The 25,040-nt window shown below is 38.2% G+C and overlaps 1 long non-coding RNA gene across 1 annotated transcript in view; it reads left to right on the top strand.

Moving 5' to 3' along the window:
* The window catches only part of LOC134736282 (uncharacterized), a 114,184-nt gene that overhangs the window by 50,627 nt on the left and 38,517 nt on the right, over nucleotides 1-25,040 (top strand). The window contains exon 2 of the long non-coding RNA XR_010120187.1: nucleotides 8,144-8,184. This is a non-coding gene — a long non-coding RNA (uncharacterized lncRNA). The remainder of the gene's footprint in view (nucleotides 1-8,143; nucleotides 8,185-25,040) is intronic.

The following is a 25,040-nucleotide window of genomic DNA, read 5'->3' as shown; positions in this document are numbered from 1 at the left end:
AGGTTTTCACAGAACATGACTTCACACAAAGAACCAAAAAGGTCTTAAACCAAATGGAAAAAAAAGATAATATATGTCACACTAAGATGACCAAGAACATAGAATTATCTGACAAAGATTTTAAAGTGGCCATGACTGAAAAAAATGATTCAATAAGCAATTACAAACAGGCTTAAAACAAATTATGAAAATAAAAAGTCTCAGCAAAGAAACTGAAGATACAAAGAAGAACTAAATGAAAATTATAAAGCAGAAGAATACAATAACCAAAATAAAAATGTTCAATGGATAGGGTCATCAGCAGATGGAGGACACCAAGGAAAGTATCAGTAAACTAGAAGAGAGAACAATAGAAATCACTCAATCTGAACAACAAATATAAAATAAGTTGAAAAATATGAGTAAATCTCAGAGAGCAGTGGGGCTATAACAAAAGGTTTAGCATTTCTGCCATCAACTTCCCAGAAAGAAAGGAGAAAAATGGCACAGCTAAAATGATACTCAAAGATGTGAAGGCTGAAAACTTAAGTTTGTCAAGCCATAAGCTTAGCCACAAACAGCCAGGTGGGCCTGTAGTTCCAGCTACTCGAGAGGATTGCTTGACTCCAGAGGTTTGAGATTGCAATGTACTATGATTGATTGCCCCTGTGAATAATGACATACTCCAACCCAGACAATATAGCAAGACTCTGTCTCTTAATTTTTTCAGTAATAAAAAAGGGCATAAGTCTACAGATTCAATAAGCTAAGCAAATTCCAAATAGGATAAACTGAAAGACAAAAACACACACCAAGACACATTATAACTTCTGAAAATAAGACACATTATAACTTCTGAAAATAAGACACATTATAACTTCTGAAAATAAGAGCCAAATACAAAATCTTGACAATGGCAAGAAAAAAAGAATGACATCTCACTAATAAGAGAAAAGCACTTAAAATGACTGCATATTTTTTATCATGGTGGCCAAAAAGGAATTGCACAATATGTTTCAAATGTTGAAAATAAAGGGCTGGCAAACCAGAATCCTACACCCAGCCAAAATATGCTTTAGAAATGAAGAGGAAATCAAGACATTCTAAGATCAAGGAAAACTGAGAAGATTTGTTGTTAGCCAATATCCCCTAAATGAATTTAATAAAGTTCTCAAAACAGAAATAAAAGAATAATTTTAAAAATCCTTAGAATACACAAAAATATGGGGAAATGCAACACGCATTCCTTTCCTTTTTCTAAATTGAATTTGATGGATGAAGCAAAGACATATCATTGTCTGATTTCTACATGTTTGTATAGGAAATTATATTTTAAGTAGAGGAGGGTAAAAAGACAGTAAGGGAGCTAAGATTTCTGTACTTCATTCAAACTGGTAAAATGATGGCACCAGTAGACAATATATATGCATATATGATGTAATACCTAGAGCAAACATTAAAAAGTTATTCAAAGACATAAACTTAAGAAACTAATGATAAATCAAGATGGAATTCAAGAAAAAATGTTTAAGTAATTTATGGGAAGACAGAAAAAAGTAAATGGACAAACAATGAAAGAAAACAAATAGGAAAAAATTAATAGCAGACTTAAGTCCTAATGTATTAAAATATATTAAATATAAATTGTCTAAATATACCAATTAAATAGACAGAGATTGGCAGATTGGACTAAAAATATGGCTGAACTAAAGATTTTCTACAAGAAATATACTTTAATATAACAATACAGTCAGATTAAAACTGAAAATATCATAGTACATGTATCATGAAATTATTAATCAAAGGAAACCAGGAGGAATATATTAATATCAAATAAATTAGACTGCAAAGCAAATAAAATTACCATGAAAGGTATTATATATTGATAAAAGTGTCAATCCTCCAAGAAAACATAACAACTCAAGATATGCGTCACCAAACAAGAACTTCAAAATATGTAAATCATATGGAATATGTGAATCAACTATAATGGAATCAAACTAGAAATCAATAACAAAAGGTAACAAACAATTTTCCCCACAGTTGTAAACTATACAACACACTTTTAAATAATTCATGAAATAAAGACGTAGTTTTTTTTATCTTTTATTTATGTCCCGGGTACATGTGAAGGTTTGTTATATAGGTAAACTCATGTCATGGGGGTTTGTACAGACTATTTTATTACTGGGATATTAAGCCTCTTACCCAACAGTTTTTTTTTTCTCCTCTCCCTCCTCCCAACATTCACCCTTAAGTATACCTCAGTGTCTGTTTTCCCTTCTTTGTGTTCATGAGTTCTCATCATTTAGCTTCCACTTATAAGTGAGAACATGCAATATTTGGTTTTCTGTTCCTGTGTTAGTTTGCTAAGGATAATAGCCTCCAGCTCCATCCATGTTCCCATGAAAGACATGATCCTGTTCTTTTTTTATGGCTACCTAGTATTCCCTGATGTATATGTACCATTTCTTTTTTATTAAATCTGTCATTGAGAATCATTTAGGTTTATAGGCATTTAGGTCTTTGCTATTGTGAATAGTGCTGCAGTGAACATTCACATGCATGTGTCTTTATGGCAGAATGATTTATGTTCCTCTGAGTATATACCCAGTAATAAGATTGCTGGATCAAATGGTAGTTCTGCTATTAGCTCTTTGAGGAATCACCTTTCTGATTTCCACAATGACGGAACTAATTTACACTCCCACAAAAGGTGTATAAGTGTTCCCTTTTCTCCACAACCTTGCCAGCATCTGTTATTTTTTTTTTATTTTTACTTTTCAATAATGGCCATTCTGACTGATGTGAAATGGTGTCTTATTGTGGGTTTGATTTGCATTTCTCTAATGATCGGTGATGTTGAGCTTTTTTCATATGCTTGTTTGCTGCATGTACATCTTCTTTGGAAAAGTGTCTGTTTATGTCCTTTGCCCACTTTTTAATGGGGTTGTTTGTTTTTCTCTTGTAAATTTGCCTAAGTTCCTTATAGATGCTGAATATTAGATCTTTGTCAAATGTATCATTTGAAAATATTTTCTCCCATTCTCTGGGTGGTCTGTTTATTCTGTTGATAGTTTTTCTTTTCCTCTGCAGAAGCTTTTTAGTTTAGTTAGATCCCATTTGCTCATTTTTGCTTGGTTGCGATTGCTTTTAGTGTCTTTGTCAAGAAATCCTGCCCATTTCTATGTCCAGGATGGTACTGCCTAAATTGTTTTCTAGGGTTTTTATAGCTTTGTGTTTTACATTTAAATCTTCAATCCATTTTGAGTTGATTTTTGTATATGGTAAAAGGAACGGGTTCAATTTCAATCTTCTGTATATTGCTAGCCAGTTATCCCAGCACCATTTATTGAATAAGGATTATTTTCTCCATTGCTTGCTTTTGTCAGCTTTGTTAAAAATCAGATGGTCGTAGTTGTGCAGCCTTGTTTCTGGGCCCTCTAATCTGTTCCATTGATCTATGTGCCTGTTTTTGTGCCAGTACCACAGTGTTTTGGCTACTGTACCGTGTAGTACAGTTTGAAGTCAGGTAACGTGGTGCCTCCAGCTTTGGCTTTTTTTTTTGCTGGAATTGACTTGGCTATTCAGGCTTATAAGAGGTAGTTTCAATAAAACTGAGAAATACATTGAACTGGATGAAAATGAAAACACAACATATCAGAATGTGTGGGTCACAGCTAAAACAATAAGCTGCCACATCAAGATTCTATAAAAACGAAGGATACTAAACCCAAAGCAAGCAGAATAAATAATAAAGATGAGATCAGAAGTCAATTAAATTAGAAATCTAAAATCAGGAAAAATAATAAAGAAATTATAAGTTACCGATATCAGGAATAAAACCAAGGATATTATTAAGATCCAACATATATCAAATAATAAATACTACAAACAATGCTACACATATAAATTTTACAAGTTAGAAAAATGGACAATTTCCAAGAAAAATACAAATGGTACAACTTACCCAACATGAAATCAGTAATTATTTGAATATTCTTATAACTATTTTAATAAATAAATTTATAACTTAAAAATTTCTTCCAGACACTGATGGTTTTACCAAAAAAAAAAAAAAAAAAAAAAAAAAAAACTACTCAATAATTTTTTTTTTTTTTTTTTTTTTTTTGAGACAGAGTCTCGCTCTGTTGCCCAGGCTGGGGTGCGGTGGCATGATCACAGCTCACTGCAACTTCCACCTCCCAGGTTCAAGTGATTCTTGTGTCTCAGCCTCCAAGTAGCTGTGATTACAGGCATGTGCCACCATGCCCAGCTAATTTTTGCGTTTTTAGTAGAGACAGGGTTTCACCGTGTTGCCCAGGCTAGTCTTGAACTCCTGACCTCAGGTGATACACCTGCCTCAGCCTCCGAAAATGCTGGGATTACAGGTGTGAGCAGCTGCACCTGGTGTTAATTTTTCTTAATAACACAAATTCTACACAGTTTCTTAAAATAAAAGTAAACCTTTCCAGTGCATTCATGAAGCCAATATTTTCCTCGTGCAAAAGTCACTTAAATCCAGTATTAAAGAAAAAACAAACAAAATAGTAGATCAATACTTATTGTGAATATAGGCACAAAAATCATTAGCAAAATACTAGAAAATAAAATTAAGCAATATATAAAAATAATTTCATATCATAACCAAGTGGAGTTTATTCCAGGGATGCCAGGCTGGTTTATATTTGAAAATCAATCAATATTATTGTTGTATAATAAGTTTTCTGGTCTTTGTACTTAATTCCTTCTTATGCACTTGGAATTTTCTGAGTGATTTAAGTGTCTTTTTTATTCCCGAGTCCTTTGGATTGCCATAACCATCTGGAGTTTATTCCAGGGATGCAAGGCTTGTTTAATATTTGAAAAATCTATCAATATTATTGTTGTATATTAATAATATTTGGTCTTCGTACTTAATTCCTTCTAATGCACTTGGAATTTTCTGAGAGATAGAAGTGTCTTTTATTTATTCCTGAGCCCTTTGGATTACTATGCTATCACTCTCATTTTGCTAATGGAGTGACTCATGGTGGGCCTCTAGGTAGCCTCAGGATGGGAACTGGTCACCAGGATGACCACCTGCACGATTAGAGTGCTACATCATGAAACTCCAATAAAATCTCTGGCCTCTGAAGTTTAGAGGAGTTTCCCAGTTGGTAAATACATCAATGTGCTTTGGAGGATGATGTGATGTGATTTTTCAGGGAGAGGGCACTGAAAATCTGCATTTAGCACTCTTCCAAATCTAACCCTATATGTTTTTTCACTGAGCTCTTCCTGAGTTATATCCTTTATAATAAAATTTGAATTGTAACTATAGTGTTTTCCTGAGTTCTGTGAGTCATTCCACCAAATTATGAACCAGAAGGAGTCATGGTAACCCTGAGATTTGTAGCCAGCCCATCAGAAGTGTGGATGACCTGGGACCTACTGAACTTTTTGCTGACATTTAAAGTGAGGGCAGTCTTGTTGTGTATTTTGCCCTTCATTTTGTGAGGTCTGCACTAACTCCAGCTGTGAGTGTCATAACTGAATTGTACTGTATCTGTTGGTGTTAGAACAGATAGGGTTGAAACAGAGCAGCTGGTCTTAGACTAGTGATCCACTATTTATCAAGGTAAAGAAAGAAAGAAATAATTATATCCATTGCATAAAAAAAAACTTTACAGAATTTAACACCCATTCATGATACAATCTCCCAGAAAGTTGAAACAGAGAATAACTTTCTCAACTTGAAAAGGAGTATCTATTTAAAAAAATAACAACAGCTAACAATTTACGAAATGATGAAAAACTGAATACCATTGCCCTAACTACTCTGAACTTTACAGGGCAGAGATTTTATTGGAGTTTCATGATGTAGGCATGATTTATTAAATCATTAGCAGTGTGATTGGGCTTAACCTTAAGCTTCCACCTCTTCCTTAGATGTCAGACTGGCTCAAAGTCCCAGGCAAGGATGTCCAATATCACCACTCTTACTCAACACAGTGCTGGAAGTTCTAGCCAGTATAGCAAAGTAAGAAAATGAACTAAAAGGCATGCAAATCACAAAAGAATAAATTAAAAAAATTGTATTTACAGAGGATAAACATAGACAATGCCAAGGAGCCTAAAAATAAAACAAACACTCCTAGAACTAATAAGTGTGTTGAGCAAGGTCACAGCATACAAAGTAACCATGAAAATCAATTGTATTTCCTTATATTAACAATAAATATGTGGACACCAAAATTAATAACACAATACCATTTACAATAACTTAAAGAACAAAATATGCATAAATCTAAAGAAACATGTGTAGGATTTATTTCCTGAAAATTACCCAGCACTGAATAAAGAAATCAAAGGCTAAATAAGTGGAGAGACATATGGTGCACATGAATTGGAAGACTGAACCTAAGAAAGATTTCAATTCTTTCAAATTGATACGCAGTTTTAACTCAATTCTTATCAAAGTCACTGCAAGGTAGTTTTGTAGATATGGACAATTATTTTAAAGTGCTGATAAAGAAGAAAAAAGAGAAAGTAATCAGTCAACCTGATCTTAAGGCTTATTATAATAAGCAACATTAATTAAAATGGTGCAGGGATGGACACAGAGATCAATAGAATAGAATAGAGAACCTAAAAATAGATCTACACAAATGTGCCACTGACTTGTGGCAATGTTGTTGTTTTAAGACACTAAGTCTATGGTAATTTATTATAGCAGAAATAGAAAAGTAATACAGTTGTCCTCACGAGTTTTAGGAGTGTAAATACATCATGAGACAAAAATTTGAGAACTGCTCTCCAGGGATCTTGGGCAAATATTTGTTTGCCCACTAACACTAATCTTTGTTTCTATATTTCTAAAATGCCATACCAGTCTTCCCAAATTAATGACTGTTTTGAGTATCAAACAAAATCATTCATTTAAAATAAGTAGAAAATTGCCTGACATATTCATGCAAATATGTGACGGCTATTACTGTATTATTGGCAGAACTATAGCTGGCTACATCAAAGTCACCAAGGAAAGAGAAAGGTAAAGAAAAGTTAAAAATGAATAAACATGGCTGGGTGCAATGGTGCATGCCTGTAATCCCAGTACTTTGGGAGGCCCAGGTGGATGGATCACCTGGGCTCAGGAGTTCACAACCAGCCTTACTAATATGGTGAAACCCCATCTCTACTAAATACAAAAAAATTAGCTGGGCATGGTGGTGCATGCCTGTAATCTGAGCTACGTGGGAAGCTGAGACAGGAGAATCCCTTGTACCTGGGAGGCAGAGGTTGCAGTGAGCCAAGATTGCGTCATTGTACTCCAGCCTGGGCAACAAGAGAAAAGCTCTTAAAAAAAAAAAAAAAGAAAGAAAGAAAGAACAAACACAGTAAATCAAAGTTCTAAAAGTATCTTTTTCTTTAATGAGCCAGATTTGACTGCAGTAAAAATATAGTCTGATGGGTGTCCCTTCTCCTGAATCACCTTTTATTGTTTTGGAAATATTGATCTGTTGAGGCAAGTTCTTCCCATGGTTTTATAAAACACTATACTTCTTAAAACAACAGTGCACGTGCATGCACACACACACACACACACACACACACACCTACACCACATTAGCTTTTACTCATTTTAAATACAATGGCTGTAGAAGTTACATTTCTAATTTTATTTCATTTCTGTATATCTTGGCAAATTGCTCATGTAAGGAAGGCCTGGCATTTTCAGAAATTATCTCAGCACTTAAGAGTACATTTTTCTGAGCCTGTTCTTCTATTCATATGTCTTAGGAAAGATGAGCATAAAAATATCTTTTTTCTCGGCACCAGTGGGTAGATCCATCTGCAGTGGTACAGTGCCTATTGAGATCATGTCCTTGCTTAAGGAATCCAGACCCCACAATCCTAAAAACAAACAAACAAAAATTGAATTAACATTTTCAGCCTTCCGCTATATATTTCATTGCAAAACCAAGGTTCATGAGGGATTGCTATTCCTTTACTCACTTGTCCAACCATCAATATATATTGAGTAGGTATTATGAGTGAGATCTTTCTAGTCCCTGAGGATACGTTTCCTGCTTCCTTGGAGATGACAGTCTAATATTCACTATAGTCTAGTGTTTCTTTATGCACCAGAAATTTAGTTAATATAGCACCTTATTCTACCTAGGTCCTGATATGGTACATGGTTCGTTGTTCAACGATGAAAAGGTAAGTGAATGAACTTTTGCCATTCAGTCTTTTGTTCTGAGGTTCTGCTTCATAACTTGTTCTAATCCAGCCCTGTCCTCTCCCTTGGTTACCCTCTATTATATCAACCTTTTTTTTCCTTTGATATCCTTTATTGTAACCTGAAATTATTTTGTCAGTTTATTCCTCTCCTTCTTTATTGCCTGTCACTTCTAATTGACTATAAATTCCAGGAAAGTCAGATGACTTTTATCTCTGTAGCTTAGTGGCCAGAAATATGTCTCTTCTTTAGTCAGTGCTTAGTATGTGTTTGAATGAATGGGTGAAGTAATCAATCAGCCAAATTATCTCTTGTCATTCTGAAACTTTGTGGTACAATATGATAGCCATGCGAGTTATTAATTACATGAAAGGTAGCTAATTCAAATTAATGTATACTATAAGTATAAAATATCAGATTTCAATGACCCAGTCCCAAAATAAAAAGAAAACAAAATTTTATAAATATTTGTTATTGATTCTATGTTGCAATGATAATATTTTGAATATATTGAGTTAACATATACTATTAAATCTTTTAAAGGGTTAATTTCACTTGTTTCTTCTTGCTTTCTTAAATGGAGCTACATAAATGGAGCTACAAGAATATTTCACATTTAATATATAATTCACCTTTGTGACTCACATTATGTTTTCTATTGGACAGCACTAGTCTATAATAATGGCCATGAAAAACAAAGTCCAAGAAATACACAGATGTAGATGGGTGAATTAATGCTAGGGCTCAGGCAGAAGCAAATAATACTTGGAATATATTCAGATTCTGCCTCCAGGAAGTTTGGGGAGTAAATATTCAAAATTAAAAGAAGTAAAGCCAGCATTTACCTCCAGACACCTCCAGAGGGGTGTCGAATAGAAACTAGATGCCACACCCACCACTGAAAATGAAGGAAGACTTGGTTTAGGGTTAAGGTGGCCACATCACACACCAGAACCCTTCAGAAACCACTTCTGTCCCCTTGATGTGTGACCAAATACTATCAGGATGGCGGGCAGTGATGAATGGTGACAGCTTTAAGAGCACAGCAGTGCATAGGGAAACAGACAAGGAGCTCCACAGCCGCTCAGGAGGGACCTTTAAAGGCCATTAAATCAACTCTGTGATATTTCGTATTTCATTCTGACAGTCCTGACTTCTGATGGGCCAGTTCAGAGTCATCTACATAGGCGTGCACGAACCTTGCTAGAATTACAATGGAAGAGCAAGATAACAGGCCAACTCTGCTTTGCTTTCCTTATGGGTCCTGACAAGTGTGCAGGTGGTATTGGCTGATCTTCCATGCTTTTCCCTATGGGGAGGAGATGCTTTTTGTCTGAGGCTCCTGATCTCTATTTTCGTTTTTTTCTGTGGACATCTTGCTTCAGATATGTAAATGTAAAGGAAGCTAAGGATGCTAGAGTTGGTATAGCTTGGAGATTATTCTCAACAACCACTTAAACACTCAGGAGCATAAAATTTCCCATTGGGGAAACTACTGACAATGAGAATATTCCCTTCCTATTCTAAGTCTGGGTGGGGCTCAGGAATCTGTCTTTAAACCTGAGTAATTCTGTTGCTGATGATCTGTATGGTTGACACTGACCCTAGATATTTGCCTCAGAGCACAGATGAGGAAATAGAGGTCCTTTTAAGGAAAAGAACTTGTCCAGGTTTCCACTGAATCCTGACTTCTAGGGATGTTGCCATGTTTTTAATGGTTTCCTGGTCTAATCCATGACAAAACTTTCGGAAAATTGTCAAGCAAAAACATTTGGCATGGGGTGGGGTGGCACCATATGGTCTTCAACGCATTCTTTGACTTGCCTGTCAATCCCTCTCCTACCCCAAGCTTAGTTGTTTTGCCAGAACAGAAGTTCTTTGCATAACCTTGAATTCCTCAAAGCATATGAAATGAGACATAAGTGGCACCGCCGGGAGACTGAATTCAACGGTAAAGTCAGATGTTAAAACTACTAGGTTGAAAAGCGAAACAAGAATTTTGTTTCTTTATATTTACTCTGTGTTTATTTACATCAGGTATCATCAGGGCCATTATTATGTTAGTGTCACGTATTTTATTTAACCATAGAAATCTCACGGAACTCTAGATGGGGAAACAGTAGGAATGCTGGTATATTACATTGTACAATACTTTCATATCAGTTGGTTCCAATAATTACAACCTAGTGAAGAAATTGTTATTATTATGACCCTCTCCCCCATTTAATGGATGAGAAAACTGAGGACCAGAAGGTAAGCAAATTATCCAGAAGCACAGCATTAGAAACAATAAAGCTTTCTCAAGCCCAGGTCCTCAGCCATAGAAACTGGGCCTCTTTTCCACTATTCTGTGAGTTGGGTGAATGGGAAATTAACTAAAGAGCCTTGTTCAGGAAAGGGACACTTTCCATTTTGTGCCTTTCCTCAAATTTTTTGCACTTTATTTTTCTAGATTCGACTTGAAGCTAGCAAAGAAAAGCATGGCAGTTTTAACACCTCAGATGGAGAATCTGTTAATAAATTGGTTTCCCACCTCCTGCTCTTTTTTTTTTTTGGAGACAGAATTTTGCTCTTGTCACCCAGGCTGGAGTGCAGTGGCATGATCTTGCCTCACTGCAACCTCTGCCTCCGGGGTTCAAGCAATTCTCATGCCTCAGTCTCCAGAATAGCTGGTATTACAGGCTCATGTCACCACGCCCGGGTCACTTTTGTATTTCAGTAGAGATGGGGTTTCACCATGTTGGCCAGGCTGGTCTCAAACTCCTGAAGTCAGGTGATCCACCTGCCTTGGCCTTCCAAAGTGCTGGGATTACAGGCATGAGCCACCATGCCCGCTCTTAAACTTTAATCATTGACCGTAGATCCTGTGTTGTCCCTATTGCTGATTAATATTCAACTTAAAAACAAACAAGAATGTGGCATATGCATGGGTGACTTTAATGCTCACATGCTGGTGACCACTGAGGCCGGGGTAGAATCAGGAATGAAGACGGGGCTCTTCTCAATGACCAGTGTGAGCCCCAGGCCTCTCCATGCCTATGAGGCTGGCAGGCTCCTTCGTTTCCAGATCCTGTCCTACTAGAGCCAGTTATGACCACAGATAAAATCAGTAGAAGCTTATCAATTAGTAGCACCCAGAATCAAGCACAACCTACTGCGAGTAGGTTGACAAGCATCAGCTACTTTGTGATAATATGTGGTGATCAAAGATCTCCTCCCTTAGTCTCTAATCATGGTGGCCTCCACAATTCTGGAAGCCATGCCACACAGTAGAGTCCCAGGTCTGCTATTTTTTTCTGTTTGTCTTAGATCGGTTGTTCTAACTGTGCCATAACTTGGTAGTCTGTCTGGGAAATGATTCTGCACTTTCTTTTCATAGCTTTCTATTTTTTTTTATCCTTGTATTTGCTCCAAAATGACTATGTTTCTCAAGCACATTTTAATAAATAGGACAGATGAATGGCATCCTTGTATATGTGTGTGTGTGCATATGCATGTATATGTGTGTGTGTTTGTGTGTGTGTGTGTTGTGTATCCCCGTAGGTGCATGACAGGGAGTAAAGGCATTTGCTATGTCTTTAGCATGGCATGGTAAACTTGTGTTCTCTCTCTATAAACATGCAGCCACACATGACCAACACAATCACTAATTATTCAAGACCACATCCATCCTGGCATTTGCCAATGAGAAAGCCCTGTGGAAGAAAGGGGCAGGACTTACACCTGTCAAGTAGTACCCAGGAGTATTGCCAAACCTCTTCCCCAATTATGTCATCTGTCTCCACATCAGTGTAAAATAATCAGTGCCTGAAAGTGCATAGTAGTGATTAATGGTACCAGAAGAGAACACACCCTGTGATGGAGAGCTCACTACCTCCAGAGATTTCCCCTCCACTATTTCCCTCCTATGGGAATGTTTCCCTCCCATAGCTGGTCCTAAGTGGTTCTGCAGGGCTTCAGAGAGCCAAACTTTCCCTTCTTTCTAAGGCATGTTTTATCTTTCCTCAGGCCTCTGCAATTAAAAAAAGAGTTTAGAAGACTAATGAGTAACACTGCCTCTTTCTCTACAATATTCAGAACTTACTGGGAATAAGATTCAAGAAGCACACCAATAAAGATCAAACATTTCAGGTTTACTACCAACAAAAGCTTTTGGGATGGGAAAACAGGTGAGCCGTCATTTGGGGCTTCCTTTACCTCACCCTTGAATTAAATTTACCTGCCCGTTGTAGATAGCCCTGCACCACTGTGCCCCGAGACCCCCACCTTGGTCTGAGCAGAGACTGCCTCTAAAAGCTTATCAATAGAATAATGGAGATATGCAGGTCCTATGGACAGGTTAGCTCTAAAAAAGGCAGCCTGGAAATGCCTGATGAGCGCACCTAGATCCTTCTCTGACTCAGCAAGCGATGACCCATCCTCTGAAACAGAGAAAGAATGAAAGCAGAGAGAAATGGAAAGTAAATTGGCAGTAAAATAGGAATTTCCTTCACTTAACAAATACTTGATTTGTGGGGAAAACATCATCCGTGTTTTCTTCCTAACAGTTGATATTCCTAGTTTGGCTGTCCTCATTAACATGTAATCCTGGTGGACCTTCCCTAAAGTTCATGTGCAGTTTAAATTCCCCTGTTACTTGTAAGCCTGGGAATAGATAAAACTATGACTATGTCTAAGCAAAGAAGAGTTCAGTTGAGGAAACTGAGGTGCAGGGTTGTTAAGTGGCTCCCTCACGATCACACAGCTGGACATCAAACCCATGCCCCCTGCCTGCCTGGGGTACTTGGCCATGGCACTCATCGCTGCCATGCTGACTCCCCGGGTAAGGACTATTAGCAGGGCAAGCTGTTTTTACAGTATCATCTGTCAAATGAAATAATGATTCTGAAATCCTGGAAACCTGAGCCAGATCAAAACTGGCAGCTCCAGGAGAAGAAGGCATTTGACTCAGCACAGTCGATCAATCCATCCTGCCACCTACACCCCCCTTGCATGGAGAGAGTTACAATGTGTCTCTGTTGTCCTAGCAAGTGAGCAGGTGTTGAAAGCGAACAGAAAACAGCCCATCAGAAAAAGCAAATTGGAGTATTCTGTTCTTCCCTTTTTTTTAAGGAAGGTTTTAATCAAAGGGGAGGAAAAAAGAGAACAAAGGGATAAAAATGAGACAAAATGGATAAGGGGGAAAAAAAGATTTTGTGATGCTAGAGCCGATAATGAGAAAAAAGGGAAGGGAGAGGTAGCCAGCTTTCATTAACAGAATTCCACGCCTTGTACATCGTTGGTGGGTGACATCCTTGGGGATCTTGTACAATTGGCCTGGTTTTGCAGCCAATTGAAAGTGTAGCCCTAAATGTGATCTGTTTTAAATGTATTGCAGTTGAATTATTTAATTCGAAATTTAGCTGGTGCCACAGGCTCTGGAGCGGGAGCAAGAAGAATGAACAAAATTATTTCATTGGAAAACGGTTTAATTTTTAATTATGAGAAGAGGCACTTTGGGAGAATGAGACAGTTGGCCCATGAGAGCTTTGTCTCCTGGGTTCACATGATAGGCACTTACGAGTGTTTAATTTGCTTGTCCTGGTGACTGTCCGTTGACTCTAAGAGCAGACAGAGATCAGAGGCATAAGCAGCATAAGTATGACAATAACAATGATAATTGTCCTAACTTGTGTTTGTGTAGAGCAAATCCACTGATTTTCTTCATTGTCATAGAGACCATAAGCAACCTTGTCTAACCCACAGTCTGCAGGCCCCATGTGGCTCAGGATGGTTTTGAGTGTGGCCCAACACAAATTCATAAACTTTCTTAAAACATTATGAGATTTTTTTTTTTTTGCAATTTTTTTGGCTCATCAGCTGTTGTTAGTGTGAGTGTATTTTATGTGCGACCCAAGATAATTATTCTTTCAGTGTGGCCTAGGAAGCCAAAAGGCTGGGCACCCCTGCAACGTAACCTGGAATTTGTTTTGTCTTTTTGCATAACAGGAGGAAATGATGCAAAGGTCTCAGGTATAGTAGAAAAAAGGCTTGGACTGGGAATTAAGAACAGAAGATACTAGTGTTATTGTTACTACATAACTACAATTGTATCACTTTGAGTGAGTCACTTTACCTCCTTAGGCTTCGAATTCCTTAATATATAAAAAAGTCATTGGGTCTGATGAGCTTTGTGATCACTTTTACTTTTAAAATGTGTCTTTCTGGATTTGATCCTAAACGAGCTTCTCCCATTAACTAAACTATTCTCTGTAAATGAGGTTCTTTGTGAAGAGCCTCCCATAAGCATTTCATTCTACTAAATATTATTCTATTAGTGTACTATTCAATAACTCTTTATTGAGTAGTATCTCACGGTGGTCCATTAAGGTCACTCAGAGACAGACAGGCATAGATTTGGATTCAAGGTATGTTAATTCCTAGCGTGCTAGCACTGTACAGGTTAATTGATTTCTCTGAGCCATGTCTTTCTAAAATGGGGAAAATGCTATTACTTACTTGAAGGTTTGTTGTGAAAATTAAATGAAGTGATCCATGTAAAGTGCTTGAAAGTGCTGCTATAACATGGAACTCAATAAATATTAGCTCCCATTGTCACCATCATCATCATCTTCATCACCACCACCATCATGGTATGCTAGACTCTCTTATAGACATTAGGACTATGGAGCTGAATAGTTCCTATTATCAAAGGGATATTAATATTTTAAGAAAAAGAGGTAAACACAAACTCTAAGTATTGTCATGTAGGTTTGAACAAAGAGCTCTGAGACTATAGAAAAAGAAAAAACTGAGACTCATGGAGATGACCTGATTTGCCCAAGACCATTCAATGTATTATCCATAGTGCTAGTACCAGACGTCTAGTGTTCTCTCCTGTGTTATCAAAAACTATCTTTACAAACAGGCATTTCAAGAAACTAAATGAAATTAACATCATGAGTCTAACCTCTGCAAACCATCCAGTTTCTTCTATTTCCCAACACTTCAAGGACTGTTTATATAAAGATTATTGTTTTCTACTCACAACTCAACCTGCAATTGAATTGTGAGTATGATGTAAAAAAGAGGTACATCTGGCCGGGCGCGGTGGCTCATGCCTGTAATCCCAGCACTTTGGGAGGCTGAGGCAGGCGGATCACGAGGTCAGGAGATCAAGACCATCCTGGTTAACACAGTGAAAACCCGTCTCTACTAAAAAGACAAAAATATTAGCCAGGCGTGGTGGCAGGCGCCTGTAGTCCCAGCTACTCGGAGAGGCTGAGGCAGGAGAATGGCGTGAACCCGGGAGGCGGAGCTTGCAGTGAGCCGAGATTGCGCCACTGCACTCCAGCCTGGGCGACAGAGCGAGATTCCGTCTCAAAAAAAAAAAAAAAAAAAAAAAACCTACATACGTATATATATTCTTATGTGAAAGTACAAGTGCAGATGTGTAAAAATATCTGCATCTATAAACACAGGTAGCTACATATAGAGATATACAGTAAGTCCCTATGTGCACACATTAGTGTATGCCTAAGCACATGGGCATACACATGTCCACGTGTACATCCATATGTGGTCATGCATATATTTATACACAGGCATGCATGTGTCCAAACACACATCCACACTGACACATATGCACAGAGGGTATTTTGACAACACTGTGAACAGCTCCAGCAGCAAATACTGTGGAGGTTTTTATAATTTAAGCCAACAATTGTCACTCAACTTAAGTTCTGGTTCAGGAAGCGCTGGACTCTCCAGCTGCATTAGGACCTTATCTGCTAATCTTCTTAAATCAATTGAAACAAAGCTTTAAAACATCAATTTCCTATATTATCTGTACAATGTAAAATCTACCGTGTGAATTCAATTCCAGGTGAATCAAAGAATGCTAAATCAAAAATAGAACTTAACGATGGTTCTCAAACTTCAGTGCTATAACAACTCCAGGAGCATGTTTATTTTGCCAATCATTAGTCTTCAGCCCAAGAGACTCTGACTTAGTCTCAGGTGGGGCCCAGGAATCTGCATTTAACAAGCTTCATCAGTGATTTAGATGCTGGTGGTTTGTGAAATATCTTTTGAGAAGCACTAAATTAAAGATGATCAAAACCTCACTTTGCAAAAGAGTTAATAAAGGTCCAAATGATGAAGTGACATTTCAAAATTATGCTACTGTTAATAGCATAATAGGATTTGGAACACAGATCTTGTCCCTGTATCTCAAAAAGATGAGATATGAAGTTATTATTTTATGGTATCTGTGTCTCATCTTCCAACAGAACTTTAAGCTTCTCAGGATAATTGCAATCTCTCTCTCTCTCTCTCATATTAGAATACACATAATAAACCAAATAAAGAGAAGAAACAGTAGAGAAATACATAAGAAAAAAACATTTATTGGTGAAAAGCAGGTGACCAAATTGGGAAGAGCATGAATATTTATTAAGTTTCTATTATGTGATTGGTGCTACGTTTGAGCTTTGTACCGGCTGGGGATGCGATTGGCTGCAAATACTAAAAAACCCAACTAGAGTGGCTAAAACCAGTAGGAGTTGATTCTATCTTGTAAAATAAGGATTCAGAGTGAAGAATTGTTTTAACAGCTTGAGAATATTGAGATTGATGTCTATAGATTACTAGTTCCTTTTGCCATTTTTTTAACGTTTGTCCACTCATGATCACAAGACAGTTGTTGCAGCTCCAGTCATCGCATCTGAATTCAAGGTGAAAAGGCTAAGGAGACATACCAATTTCATTTGCCCCTTTTATTGAGGAACAAGAGCTTTTCTGGAAAATTTCAGAAGGCTTCAGCTTATATATCACTGGGGGAACATGGAGCTGAGAATTTGCTCTCAGAAATAGATTGTGTCAGCAAAGATGAAGAGGGGGTGGCTTTGGCAAGTTTTGCATCTTCACACTTATAAAGGAGAAAAGAAGGAATGATCCATGTGATATAAGGATGAAACAGCAGGCATTTCTCTGCCAGTATTTTGCGGATGACGTTGGATTAATTGTCTTTTCATGCAGCAGGCATTGTTCAAGTGTTCCTTACGTACCAAAAGCTGAACGAGGTGCCATAAACATAAAGTAGAAATAGACATGGTTTCAGTCCTCATTTCACAGTTAAGGATCCCACCACGAAAGCAACACTGCAATTCAATGTAGTATGTTCTACGGTGGAGACAAACAAGATGTTTTAGTTTTGCATGTCATTTCCATGTCCCTTAAAGTGTTTTTGGTTATTGTTGTTGTTCTCTATATGGCTTAGTATAAAGAACTGCAACCCACAAAGTCCAGTATAAGATAAACTGGGACCACCTAACTAGACTCATCTCATGCTCGTCTTGCTCCTTATAATGGACCAAGCTTCTTCCTAGTTCAGGATTCTTGCACGTGATATTTCCTCTGTCTAGAATATGCTTTTGCTCCTCAACCTATGTCATCGTCAATCCCTCTTTATCATCTAGATCCCAGCTCACATGTAATGTTGAGTCCCCTAGACTAGATTACATTCCTTGTTGTCATCCTCATAACACTCTTAGTGTCTACCACATCTTGCTATTATATCAATATGTGCCATTTGTTTCATATATGCCTCTCCCTCTATACTTCAAACTCCATAAAGGAAGGGGATATGTGTTCTTGAAGAACAATTTTATCTCCAATACCTAGCACATAGTAGGTACTCATCATTAAACATCAATAAAATAGATTAATGCATAAATGGGTGGAATGAAGCTACAGATTCTGCTTAGCAGTGCCAGGCTTCAGAACGTATATAACATTTAAACTTGTCCTCTCTGATCCTCAGTTTTCTACATATTTTTAATGAGTAGGACAAAGTGATTGCTAAGGGCCTTCTCAGCTTATTTTTCATTGACATTTTTAGTCCTGACTCCATCTCTACCTTTCTGTGTGAATTTGAGCAACTTGCTTAACCTCCCTCAGCCTCAATCTCCTCTGTGAAACAAGTAGAGATGATCTCTGAGGCCCCTTTCAAGCCTGAAGCATCAGTACATTTTTGAAACTCCAGAAGCAACATGAAAACTGCAGGGTGAGAGCTGGAGGGATTCTGCTGAGTTGTGGGTTTTGCAGGTGTTTCCCAGCAGGTTCCCAAGGAGCCATTCTCGAAGGAACTCAGCGTGTTACCTGGACTAATTTATAAAGGAAATGAAAAGGAAATGGACTCGTTATAATGAACACCATTAATTCACCACTCCAGACTTCACTGTGTAAACAGCAAGTATCAAGCGATTCAATTGTCATTCGTCGATTGAATTCTGCTATTTTGCCTGTTGGAAATGACCAGCCAACACAACAGCGTGCAGATGATGGCAAGACTACTAATTAGCATATATATTGTTTGTCCTGGTATAAATTTATGGCAAACAGCAATATTTTACACTCCAGTAAAGTTAATAAATGAAGCTTTGGGCTATAAAAATTTCATGTTCCTTTGTGCAAAGGTCAATTATAAATAGTTAAGCACATATTCATTCAAAAGCTTGAGGCCTCACAGCCAGGAGAATGAAATATATTCCGGTAAATTTACACTCTGGCTGGACTTGCCTTTCATTTTATAGCCTTGGTGACATCCCTCTTTGCTCATCGGCACAGTCTGCATTCTCAAAGAACTCCCCTGGCTGGAGAGACTAAATGAAATGAGTACGTAAACATTCCTAGCCCTGTGGTTTGACACTCAGAATGTGTTTAATAATGCCAGTTTAATCTGAAAGGGAAAGCCCATGTGAGAGAAGAGGCAACTGGGATTCACAGCAACACCTAAAGTTCTTTGCCCATGAGGAGAAGCCTAGACAAGAAACAGGAGATGTGTTTTCTTATTCCAGTTCTGCCATGAACTAAGAGATCATGGGACAGAATCATTGTCCTCTCTAGGCCTTTGTTCCCCCACTTGAAAAAAAATGAAGAGAGTGAATTTCATCAGTGTTCCAGTTATCTATTGGCTGCATAACAAAACTCCCAAGAAACAGACTGGTTTAAGTTGTTTTAAAAACTGCAATCATTTTATTTCATCTTCTGATTTTGTGGGTCAGGAAGTTGGGCAGGGTTCAGTGGGAGATTCTCTGTTCCATCTGATGTCAACAGAGGTCACTTAATTTCTTTCTTTACTTTCTTCCTTTCCTTCCTTCCCTTCCTTCCTTCCTTCCTTCCTTCCTTCCTTCCTTCCTTCCTTCCTTCCTCCCTCCCTCCCTTCCTTCCTTCTTTCTTTCTTTCTTTTCTTTCTTTTCTTTCTCTCTTTCTTTCTTTCTCTCACCCAGGCTGGAGTACAGTGATGGAATCTCAGCTCACAGCAACCTCTGCCCCCCAGGTTCAATTGATTCTCCTGCCTCAGCCTCCCGAGTAGCTGGGATTACAGGCGCCCACCACTATACCTGGCTGATTTTTGTATTTTTAGTAGAGATAGGGTTTCACCACGTTGGCCAGGCTGGTCTGGAACTCCTTACCTCCGGTGATCTGCCCACCTCAGCCTCCCAAAGTGCAGGGATTATAGGCATGACTCAATTGTATTTAGCTGGTGGATTGAGTGGTAGAGAATCTAGAGAACCCTCTCTCACGTATCTAGTGCCTTGGGGAGACGGTGAGAAGGCTGGGTTCTGCTGAGACTGTGCACTGGAATGTCTATGAATGGCCTCTTCAGCATGACATTGCCAGGGTAATGAGACTTCTTCTGTGGCAGCTCAGGGCTCCAATATGAAAGGCAATTGCTGCCAAGGCTGAGTCAGTAAACTGGCACAGCACCATTTCCACCACATTTTGTTATACAAAGCAGTCACAGAGGCTTCATGGATTCAGGTAGAGGGAACTTAGATCCTGTCTCTTGATCAGAGACGAATCAAGGTTTTGCAGCCATCTTTAATGTGCCCTACCAGTGCTTTCCGATTGGGTTCCAAATTAAGAGATGTTGCATGGAAAAGGATTTGGTGGTCAGTAAGTTTGGGAAATAGTGGGTTAAAAAAGTTGAGCAATTATTTTGTGTGTGCTGCAAGACTTCTTAATATCTTTCACTTATTTCCTCCTTCTCTTAATACTTATTGTTTATACCAGGACCTGTCAGGCTACAAAAATGCAACAGTGAACAAAATGGCACATTCGAGTGTTTGTATGTGTGGGGGAATTAGACAATAATAAAATAAATCCATAGTGTCAGGTCCTGTTATGTGTTATGAAAGCAAGCTGCAAAGATAGAGAATGCCAAGACTTACCCTTTCAGATGGGACAATCAGATGGAAAGAGGAAGAGATATATCAGCAGGTAGCTACACAGTGAGAACAGAAACCATACGGAAGGTCGATGCAGTAGCAACAGCAAGGTGCACAGCTCCCCGGAGTGGGAGCATTATTGGTCAAATGGCTGGGATGGAATGAATAAGAACATGAGTGGTGAAAGATGAGATCAGAGAAGCAAGGTAGGGTATTTGGAGCAATGACAGACTTTGGAGCTTACTGAAAGTGTGATAGAAAGCCACAGGAGGCTTCTGGGGTGGAGGAGAGTGCATTATTACTTTTAAAAGATTCCTTCCTCACTTTGGGTGGCCAAGGCGGATGGATCACCTGAGGTCAGGAGTTTGAGACCAGCCTGACCAACATGTTGAAAACTCGTCTCTACTAAAAAAAAAAAAAAAACCACAAAAAAAAACCCCACAAAAATTAGCTGGGTGTGGTGGTGGGCACCTGTAATCCCAACTACTCAGGTGGCTGAGGCAGGGAGAATCACTTGAACCTGGGGAGGCAGAGGTTGCAGTGAGCTGAGATCGCACCACTGCATTCCAGCCTGGGCGAGAGACCGAGACTCTGTCTCAAAAAAAAAAGATTCCTTCCTACTCTATGGAGATAAACAGTAAAGGACAAACAAGCAGGAATCAGTTAGGAAGCCACTGCAATATTCCAAGTGGGAGGTGATAATGATGGCATGACCAGTGGTTAAGGTAAAAGTGAAGAGGTCTAGATCTGGGATATATTATGCAGGTAGAGACAATAGGATTTACTGATGGAAGGTGAAATGGGAGGGAAAAGTGAAAAAAATTCTTCTTAGGTTTTGGGTCTATGCAGCTGTGGAACTATGGGGATATAGCCTTAAATAATTTGGTGTGTGTTATGATTGTTAAGATGAACACTTGCAGACTTATACTGAGGACCAGAGTTCCAAGGAAGACATTTTGAGAAATGTTAGACTACACTTGTCAAAGAAAGATTGCACCACATAGAGTTACACAGGCAGGGAAGCCTTTATTCAAGACTATTGCAATAGGTGGGGGGGAGATGAAACTTCTCTGAAACAAAAGGCGGAGTATTTTTAAGAGCCAAGGTAAGCTAGTGGAAAGGTACTGGATGATGTTAGTGGGGAGGTTGGCCATCTGTGCTTGCTAATTGATGCTTATAGATTTAGGCTCCTACCTACCCACAGCCATTGGGAGATAGAGGCATTATCTCCTTTGAGGATATTTTAAAGAATGACTCCCAGGTCCTTGAGAAAGTCCTTTCTAGATTGCAAATCTTGCAAGAGACTGGGAGAAGATTTACTTCCCAAAGGGGTAGAGAAAGAATAACAATGGAAAGTTTCCTAAACTAAATGCTATAAGAAAAGGGAGGTCAGGGACTTATAATCAGAAAATCTTGTGTAAAGTTGAGTTGCCCTAAGGGGAATATTATGGTCTTCTTGGTTTTGCTCTATCATCTGATGCTTTCAGGTTTGAAAACTTAGACACACTACATGGTATCCTAGCAATCTAGATCCTAAAACTATTTTGTCAAGACCTTCTATCTATGTGACTTTGGACAATTATCTTATGTTTGTCTTTACATTCTAATTCTTCTACCTCAAAGCCTTTGTATTCTGTATTCCTCCTTCCTGGATGGATCTTCCCTATATATATATATGCATGGCTATATCCTTTTAGTCTTTTGTTCTCAGGGAGAATATCTCCTTTCAGTCTTTGTCCTCAGCGAGGCCTATCCTGACCACTATTTTAAAGTGACTATTGGCCCATTGTTGCTTCCTATCTCCTTAATTCCTAATGTAATATGCGATGTATTTATTTATTTACTTATTTATTTACTTATTTATTTATTTTATGTTTCTTATTTGTAATCTGTTGCCTCCTGCTGGAATGGAAGCTTTACTGGCAAAGTGGCCGATCACAGAATTACTTGTTATACTAAGAAATTGAAAAACAAACCTAGAAATGTAAAAATTAAGGGAATACTTAAGGAAGTTGATAACTGTCATCAGGGGAATAATATGCAGCCATTTAAGTTACGTTTATGAAGACAGTATAATAAGGAGAGCTGGTACATGGAAAGGATAAATTAAAAGAATCAGAATATAAAATTACAAATAAGTGTTATCATATTATTATAAAAGCCAAACTTGAAAGAATCTATTCTATTTGTAACAAATATGTGATGACATTCAAAGTGGTTACCTTTAGGTGCCATTATTATGTATATCATGTTTTCTTCTTTTTCTTATTTTCAGGATTTTTTTCAATTTTTAAATAATGATTAGATTTGTTTTTAGAGTGGAAAAGTAAAACCCTTAAAAAAAAAAATGACTGTGAGACTACCAAGATTATAAATTTCTTTGTTCCCAATTTGTGACACATCCATAGATCCCAAACTGCTTTGGCCTTCATAATGGGGCATGGCTTGACATGTTTTGAGTATCAAGAACAGAAAAAGCTGGAGCCTATCTTTTGAAACATTTGCATGACATTTTTAAAGGAGTGGAGAAATAGATGCCTGGAAAGAGGAAACTAGAGGAAGAGAAACCACAGAGACCAGTTTGAAGGCAGAAACACACCCACAGGGTGCTTTGGAGACCCTCCAGCCTGCAGAGAAGAGCAAGTTAAATAGGCGTGGAGCAGGTATTATCAATATTACGCCAGTAACTAGGCAACTAAAAGGTTTGTAAAGAAGGCACAGCATCATGCGAAATGCAGCGATGTGTTTTAAGGAGACACTGTGAGGATTAACAACCCTGTGATTCATGGAAACAGCAATTTGTCGTAGGCGCTATCTGCCAGGTGTAGGTGACAAAAAGTATAGAGACAATGCAGAAGTGTGACAATGAACTGAGTGATAAGCACAGATGGGAGAAGCACCAGAATGACTTCACTTTAATTATTTTGAGCTTGGCTTCTTCAACACCATGCCTGGAGGAATTGTTCTCCCATTTTTGTTTGTTTTACTTGTGTTTGTTAAATGTTGAAATGGATTTCTCTCAGACGTTTTCTTTTTCGGACCACAAGGAAGGCTTGTTTTTATTGAACACCTACTAAGTGTTAGCCATTACCTTTGGTGGTATCTGTTAAACCTCTCAATGACCAATAGCGTATACATGATTCCTCTTCTCATTTCAGAGACAGATACGCTAAGACTTAGGAGAAGTGTTGCAATTTCATTACAAGATTACGTATTAGCAACTGTTTTTTTTTTTTTTTATTATAGGTTTTAGGGTACATGTGCACAATGTGCAGGTTTGTTACATATGTATCCATGTGCCATGTTGATTTCCTGCACCCATTAACTCGTCATTTAGCATTAGGTATATCCCCTAATGCTGTCCCTCCCCCCTCCCCCCACCCCACAACAGTCCCCAGAGTGTGATGTTCCCCTTCCTGTGTCCATGAGTTCTCATTGTTCAATTCCCACCTATGAGTGAGAACATGCGGTGTTTGGCTTTTTGTCCTTGCGATAGTTTACTGAGAATGATGTTTTCCAGTTTCATCCATGTCCCTACAAAGGACATGAACTCATCATTTTTTATGGCTGCATAGTATTCCATGGTGTATATGTGCCACATTTTCTTAATCCAGTCTATTGTTGTTGGACATTTGGGTTGGTTCCAACTCTTTCTATTGTGAATAGTGCCACAATAAACATACGTGTGCATGTGTCTTTACAGCAGCATGATTTATAGTCCTTTGGGTATATACCCAGTAATGGGATGGCTGGGTCAAATGGTATTTCTAGTTCTAGATCACTGAGGAATCGCCACACTGACTTCCACAATGGTTGAACTAGTTTACAGTCCCACCAACAGTGTAAAAGTGTTCCTATTTCTCCACATCCTCTCCAGCACCTGTTGTTTCCTGATTTTTTAATGATGGCCATTCTAACTGGTGTGAGATGGTATCTCACTGTGGTTTTGATTTGCATTTCTCTGATGGCCAGTGATGAGGAGCATTTCTTCATGTGTTTTTTGGCTGCATAAATGTCTTCTTTTGAGAAGTGTCTGTTCATGTCCTCTGCCCACTTTTTGATGGGGTTGTTTTTTTCTTGTACATTTGTTTGAGTTCATTGTAGATTCTGGATATTAGCCCTTTGTCAGATGAGTAGGTTGCAAAAATTTTCTCCCATTCTGTAGGTTGCCTGTTCACTCTGATGGTAGTTTCTTTTGCTGTGCAGAAGCTCTTTAGTTTAATGAGATCCCATTTGTCAATTTTGGCTTTTGTTGCCATTGCTTTTGGTGTTTTAGACATGAAGTCCTTGCCCACGCCTATGTCCTGAATGGTATTGCCTAGGTTTTCTTGTAGGATTTTAATGGTTTTAGGTCTAACATGTAAGTCTTTAATCCATCTTGAACTAATTTTTGTATAAGGTGTAAGGAAGGGATCCAGTTTCAGCTTTCTACATATGGCTAGCCAGTTTTCCCAGCACCATTTATTAAATAGGGAATCCTTTCCCCATTTCTTGTTTTTGTCAGGTCTGTCAAAGATCAGATAGTTGTAGATATGCGGCATCATTTCTGAGGGCTCTGTTCTGTTCCATTGATCTATGTCTCTGTTTTGGTACCAGTACCATGCTGTTTTGGTTACTGTAGCCTT

The sequence above is a fragment of the Symphalangus syndactylus genome, chromosome 3 (genome assembly GCF_028878055.3).
Source record: "Symphalangus syndactylus isolate Jambi chromosome 3, NHGRI_mSymSyn1-v2.1_pri, whole genome shotgun sequence".
Lineage (NCBI taxonomy): Eukaryota > Metazoa > Chordata > Mammalia > Primates > Hylobatidae > Symphalangus > Symphalangus syndactylus.
The sequence above is the reverse complement of the archived record's forward strand: the minus strand, read 5'-3'. Positions and strand labels throughout refer to the sequence as shown.